The sequence below is a fragment of the Pelodiscus sinensis genome, chromosome 1, assembly GCF_049634645.1.
Source record: "Pelodiscus sinensis isolate JC-2024 chromosome 1, ASM4963464v1, whole genome shotgun sequence".
Lineage (NCBI taxonomy): Eukaryota > Metazoa > Chordata > Testudines > Trionychidae > Pelodiscus > Pelodiscus sinensis.
In genome coordinates, this window is record NC_134711.1 from 133,699,590 (window position 1) to 133,707,179 (window position 7,590).

A 7,590-nucleotide genomic window follows, 5' to 3' on the forward strand; every position below is an offset into this window, starting at 1 on the left:
GGGTTGTCAGGTGTCCAGTTTTCTATCGGACAGTCCGGTATTTGCGCCCTCTGTCCGGTAGAAAATTTCAGAAAATACCAGACATGTGCAATGTCCAGTATTTTCTGAATTTCTGGCAGGGCGCTGGACAGAAGCCTGGTGGGGGCGGAGGAGTGACTGGGAGTCGGGGCCGCGATTGGCGCTGGGAGCGCTCTGGTTGTGTGCAAAAGCCGGGCGAGGCGGGGTGGGAGCCGGGACTCCCAGCCACTCCTCCTACCCAGCTTCTGCACACAACCAGAGGCTCCCAGCACCAATCACGGCCCCGCCTCCCAGCTGGGAGCATCTGGTTGCATGCAGAAGCCGGCCACTCCCCCCGCCCCCACCTGGCTTCTACTAACAACTAGAGGGAGTGCCTGCCAGGGGCACGGCCTGTTGGACTCCGGCTGCGGCCAGTGGCTGCACACCCCCCCGCCAGCTCTACTTCCCACCCCCCCTTCCTCTGGCCCCTCCTCCTCCCGTCCAGCCCCCGATCCCTGATCCCCCCCCAGCTCTGCTTCCCACCCCCCCTTCCTCCCGGCTGGTCCCCCCCCAGGCCAGTCCCTCCCCCCCTCCGCCCATGAGCAAGTATGTCTGATATTTTGGGGGGGTCTTCCTGGTAACCCTACAGGTAAGGTGCAGAAACCGGCTAGGAGTAGGGTATCTGGCAAGGTGGAGGGCGCAAAAGCAAGGGAGGGTACAGTGTGTGGCAAAGAAGGAGAGTGCAGGAAGAACAGTAGATGCAGGAGCGGACTTGAGCTAAGTCTACCCTATCAGATTTTTCTGATTGTTTTTCCAGAAGAGGCTTTTCCGCCATTTGGCCCTGTCTTGATGGGGCAAAATGGCAGAAAAGCCTCCTCTTTCAGTGGTGCCCTTATTCCTCATGAAACGAGGAATACAGAGCTCCGCGGAAGAGCACATTTACTCTTCCGCGAAAAAAAGTGGAAGAGCAAACATATTCCCTGGATGCGGCAGGGTTTTTTCAGAATACCTCCTGTATCCAGAAAACCCCCACAGTGTAGATAGACATAGCCTAGGGGTAGGATGTCTGGCCAAGGAGGAAGTGTGTAGGAGTGGACTGAGTGGGTAGAAGCTCCCGCTCCCGCCCCCACCCCCCGGGCCACCCTCCAACTGCTCTCCGGATGCCCCTGCACAGCCAGGCCTGGGGGTGGGGGGAGAACTCTTCTCACACACACACAACCCCACAGCTCTTCCCAACCTCCCTCCCCCGCCCAGCTGGGCCGTGGGGGGGGGGAGGGCACTCTTCCCCTCCCCCACCCAGCCAGGATGCTTTTGACCGTGCTGTTTCCCCCCCTTTTCCCATTTGTCCCTCCTATCCCGCAGCCCAGCCACTCATTCAGGCTTCCTGGGCTCCTAGAGGCACTGCCTCCTGCTTCTTCTATTGGCTGGATCTCCAGCTGCAGGAAAGTCCAGAAGTGTCCCTGACTCCTTCTCCAGGGAGGGGAGGGGGAGAAGAGGAGAAGCAGCGAGGGACCTTTTTCCCAGACAAATTTGGGGTTTTCCAGGGAACCCTGAAAAAACATTAAAAATCAGGACAGTCCAGGATTTTTGGGGCCACATGGTCACCATATCCATACCCGTGTGTTGACAGGCAAGATGACAGAGTTTCAGCCCTGCTGGCCACTCTCTTGGTGCTGCAGCTGCCTTCAGTGGCTACTTTAAGTATCATGTCCATCCTCTATGTGCCCCTCCCTTTCACATTCCTCCTCGCCTGGCCCCTTCCCTTTCCATGTTATGGAAAATAATACCATTCCCAGCACTTTGCATTTTCCAGGCACAACCAAACCTTGACTTAGGTTTAAATTAGGGTAAGAGGAAGCTGCCTACCAAATATGGTGGTCCTAGTTCTTACAGTTTAGGAGGAGTTCCGGAACAAATGGACTTACAGATGCACTCTAATATATATGCAAAAGCGGCAAGGAGTCCTGTGGCACCTTATAGACTAACTGAAGTGTTGGAGCATAAGCTTTCGTGGGCAAAGACCCACTTCGTCACATGCATCAAAGACCCACTTCGTCACATGCTGTGCAGGGGCATCCGGAGAGCAGTTGGAGGGTGGCCCGGGGGGTGGGGGCGGGAGCGGGAGCTTCTACCCACTCAGTCCACTCCTACAGGACTCCTCACCGCTTTTGCAGATTCAGACTAACACGGCTACCCCTCTGATATCTAATATATATGTGATGGATGTGGCCACATCACATACATATATGGCTGCATATGTAGCTCACAACAGTAAATAGGTTGAGAACCACTGCTCTGCAGCAATGTTGTGTCTATTCAATTTGATCATCACCCAGGCACTATAAATCCAAGCCCTACTGTGTATGTAGTAATCTGAAATAAAAAAGCATCATCGTACAGCTTGCCTCTTCTGAAGGGGTATTGTATGTTGGGAAAATGTAATCTGAGTACAGTGGAATATTCAGAAAGTCCTAAAACATTTTTAAAAAAAAGAAATTACACATGTAAACACTTGGGTTTCGTCTAGACTGGCAAGTTTTTCCGCAAAAGCAGCCGCTTTTGTGGAAAAACTTGCCAGCTGCCTACACTAGCTGCTTTGAATTTGCACAAGAACACTTATGATCTAATGTAAGATTGTCAGTGTTCTTCCGCAAATACTACTCTCCCGTTCGGGAAAAAGCCCTCTTGCGCAAATGCTTTTGCGCAAGAGGGCCAGTGTAGACAGCAAAAAAGCCTCAATGCTGAAAATGGCGATTGGGGCTTTCTTGCGCAAAATTGTCTGTGCCAATCTAGATGCTCTTTTCCACGATTGCGGAAAATCGTACCAGTCTAGACGCAGCCTTGCTGAGAGGGGAGGGGAAGTTAGGGAGCAGAGGAATACATGGGGAGGGATTGGAACAGCAGCAAGGAAAGTGGTATAAATGGGGATGAGTGATAAAGGAAGGGAGAACAGTTGTGGGCATAGATTAAGGAAAGAAAACATGGAGGCTCTCCCTCAGGAGACGGGAAAAAATTGAATCAGGTGCATTTGTCAGCCTCACATCCTCCCTTGATCAGGCATCCCCTGGTGGGTGCCGGGAGGGCTGGGGCCAGGTAATCTTACCTGCTCACAAGGGAGCTATGGTCTGTCTGGCTGGGGGCACTGCTCCCAGGAAACCCCCTGTAAATATCTCTTTAGCAGCACTTTAAAATAGTTCCCCCGCCCCAAGTCCCTGCCAATTCTTTAAAAAGGTCCTTGCTGATTCTTTAAATATTCTCTCTGTTGTCTTTTGTTGCAGTACAGACAGCTCTTGCTGGAGGTGTGCACTAAGGTGCACCCCCTTACTTTCACCTCTGCCCCTCAGGCTTGCACCTGTGGCTGCACCTGAAAGCCTGGTGGGAGGAAGGGGTCTGAAGCTGGCACAGGAAGCTGTGGGAACATCTTATACAGGTGCTGGCTGCCCAAGGTTTTCTTGGGTGTATGACCTAGAAAGCCCTCAGTAGCCCATGAGCAGCCAACCTCCCTGAAGCCTTTCACTGACAGCTGTAGTGATGGGCCCACCAGCAGGTCCCTCCAGTTATTCTGTCAAAGTGCTGCTGTCTGTGAGAGCCCAGAGATTCTGGGGTCTTCTCTCTACTTAGTCTACTATAAAACCCAGTTATTTTTCAGGCATGCTGCAAAAGACACAACAAAAGGATTTTTGGAGAGGCCAAGGCTATGCTTCTTAGACAATGAAGGGGAAGAAAAGAGCTTCTGTATGACTACACTTCTGCTGAAGTGATCATTTAATGCTGCTGAGTTTTGAATTGTATTAATAAGTGTTAAACACAAAGGCTATGTCTGCACTGCACTCTAAATTTGAAATAAGCTACGCAATAAGATTGCGTAACTTATCATATAATCATAGAATACTAGGACTGGAAGGGGCCTCGACAGGTCATTGAGTCCAGCCCCCTGCCCTCATGGCAAGACCAAATACTGTCTAGACCATCACTGATAGACATTTATCTAACCTACTCTTAAATATCTCCACAGATGGAGATTCCACAACCTCCGTGGGCAATTTATTCCAGTGTTTAACCACCCTGACAGTTAGAAACTTTTTCCTAATGTCCAACCTAAACCTATCTGTGAGGAAGTGGGGAGTTTTGGGGATTCAAAGAGGGGTGTTACATACAGGGGGGCACTCAGTGCCCAGCAGTTACTTAGGTTTAATGTGATAAAGGTGGGGAGTTGGTTGTTTCAGAGAACAGCACAGAGCTGGTGCCATGCTGTCTAGTACCCTGATGACCCCAACCCTCCTTGGAGGACACAGCCAGTTCTGGCTGGATGACAGACAATAGGCTGCAGAGAGGGACCCCGGCAACCAACCCAGCTGACTCCAGTGAGAGGAGAACATTGGACAGAGGAGGAGAGGTGGAGAAGAGGGGCCTGGGCAACCCTCTTACCCGAGGAGAAGACAATGGACTGGGGAGGGGCTGTTGCTGGGGGTATTGGAGGCTCTGCTCAGAGACTGGTGTTGTAGTTTTCTTGGGGACTGAGAGCAGGGCAGGCAGGGCTCAGCTGGCTGCAAGGGGAGGCTGACGTATGGGCTGAGGGCCCAGGCCTACTGGCCTTAGAGACCCGTTGCTGTGTTCAAAGCTCAATAAACCCTTCTGTTTTGTGCTGGCCGATAGTTGCTCTGGTCTAGAGAACAGGGTGGCACCATTCCTTCTGGGAGTGGAGGCCCCGGGCATCCAGAGAGAGTGGACCCCCCGAAGGGGCTCACAGAGGAGGCAGGGATGCTGAAGGCCCTGAGAGGCACCATCCTGGAGGCAGAGGGGTGGTCCCCTCAGGTGAGAGTGGGCACCCCGAGAGACGGTTCCTCCTCTGGAGTGAACTCCCTGAGAAAGGGCTGTCTCACTGCCGCTGGAGTGGAGTGAGCTCCCCGAGAAGGGGCTGCTGCACTGGAGGGTGGGGGTCCGCCCAGGAGCCGAGGGGCCAAGTGTGAGCACCAGTGCCGGCCTGATCCATTTTGGTGCTCTGGGCCCGGCGCGCGGCGCCGCCCCAGGTGCACAGCACATACATGGGCCTGCCCCCAGGGCGCACAGCGCATGCGCGGCCTGGCCACGGCCACTGTGCAGTGTAGACATACCCTATAAAGAGGCCTATCCAAGTCCCTTGTGGTATGTCTACACATCAAAGTTATTTCAGGACACCAGAGGTATCCCAAAACAGCTATCCCGCATCTTCACAAGCCACCTGTTATTTTGTAATATTTTTTGAAATAATGGGTGCACTATTTCGGCATCCCAGTAAACCTCGTTCCATGAGGGTTAAGGGACATCTCAAAATAGAACTTTATTTCAAAATGTGGTGCTGTGTAGACTGCACCAAATTTCAAAATAGCTTATTTTGAAATAAGAGCAACAAGAATGATTAAAGGTCTAGAGAACATGACCTATGAAGGAAGGCTGTTAAGTTTAGAAAAGAGAAATTTAAGGGGGGGGGACACGATAGCAGCTTTCAGGTATCTAAAAGGATGAGGTATACCTGGGTGGTCGACAAATACCTTTGATATCGACACCCGCGCGTCCAGACTATCGCGCTGAGCCGACAAACAGCTGATCGGCTCAGCGCGGCAGCCATGTAAATTTAAATGAAGCGTCGATTATTTAAATCGCCGCTTTATTTTCCTATGTCTGGTAGCCTAATCTACATGCCTCTGTCGCTTTGAAATTTGGTGCAGTCTACACAGCACCACATTTTGAAATAAATAAATAGGGTCTAGACGTACCCTATGGCGACCAGAATTTGAAAATGTGCGAGGAGGACACTGAGTTGACAAAAAAAACCCATACTTGTATATGTATATAAATAATCGTATAAATAAATGATCATGATATTAGTCGTCTTATAAGACAAATAGACTTAACGAAAACAATCATATAATGTTAAAAACATCAATATTTGTCGCTCTTATGAATTAAAAATATCAATTCATTTTTATCAATTTCATGTTCAGTCCATTCATTGTCTTTTATTATATTGTTAATTCTTCGTACTTCATTGAACAATAAATTGTCATTGTCATTTATTGTGATGCTAAATTTTTCTTTAACGAATAAAACTGTTTCAAGGATTTTATTCCACTGAATTTCTCCAATCAGCAGAGTCCAATCATACATGTACACTGGTTTGTCATGCTTAGTCCAATTTTCTAGCTATTCAAGAGCATTTTTATAAAAGCTCATTGCCTCCCTCGTAAATTCTTTCTTCATTCCCAGATTGTTCTCTTGTAATTTGTTTAAATTAGTAATTACAACCAATGAAAGGAAGTTGGACTCAAGACGTGATTGAAGTTGCTCCTTTAATTGTTTAATATGCAATCCCACTTCTGTAGAAGTTATATGCTCTTTTTCAATACTTTTTATAACTGACTGGAACAAAATTGCTTGATTGTGAACACAATATAGAGTTACTTCAGCAGATTCATTATTAAACAAGTTTTTCAAGATCAGTGGACATTTTTCCAAACTTAGAAAATATTATTTTAAAGGCTTGAACAATTGCAGCAGTCATTCAATGGCTGGCATTAAAGCTAACTTTAATTAAATTAAAGCATCTTGTTTTCGAATATCCCAATAGTTTTTTATATTCAACTGAGGCTTCTTTGCAAACAGTTTTTAATGATATAACTCTTACAGTGAATTGTTCAAAATGTAAATAAATTTGAGGTATCACAACTTCAACATTGATGGACATTAAGCTTGATGCTGTATTGATGGCATTAGAAATTGTATCTAATTTAGATACAATATGGGCATTGCAACCGATTCCAATAATCGTTTTCCCAACTAAATGCTTTATTTTCTTATGAACAATTTTATCACCTTTTTAGGGTTAATCATGTCAACTAAAAAAATCACATTGACATTACATGAAAATGGCTCAAAATAAATAATAACATTACATAAACCCTCTAAGGCTGTGTCTACATTGGCACCCTTTTCCGGAAAAGGGATGCTAATGAGACACTTCGGAATTGCAAATGTCCCAGGGATTTAAATTTTCCCCGCGGCATTTGTATGAACATGGCTTCCGCTTTTTTCCGGCTCGGGGTTTTGCCGGAGAAAAGCGCCAGTCTAGACAGGTACCTTTCGGAAAATAAACCCTTTTCCGAAAGATCCCTTATTCCTACTTTCAAGGATCCCTTATTCCTACTTTCAAATAGGAATAAGGGATCTTCTGGAAAAGGGTTTATTTTCCAAAAGGTACCTGTCTAGACTAGCACTTTTCTCCGGCAAAGCCCCGAGCCGGAAAAAAGCGGAAGCCATGTTCATGCAAATGCCGTGGGGAAAATTTAAATCCCCAGGGCATTTGCAATTCCGAAGTGTCTCATTAGCATCCCTTTTCCGGAAAAGGGTGCCAATGTAGACACAGCCTAAGTGTACTTATACTCTATATTAAGTCTTTTAACGGGTTCAATTGTAATATAATGAAACTTTAAAAAACAGCGGGATTTTTTTTTTGGCAAAGTAGGACAAGAAGGACAATTTTTTTTCAAAGGAGGACAAAAGGAGGACATAAATATTGGGTAGGACAAGCCCCTCAAACGGAGGACGGTCCTCTTC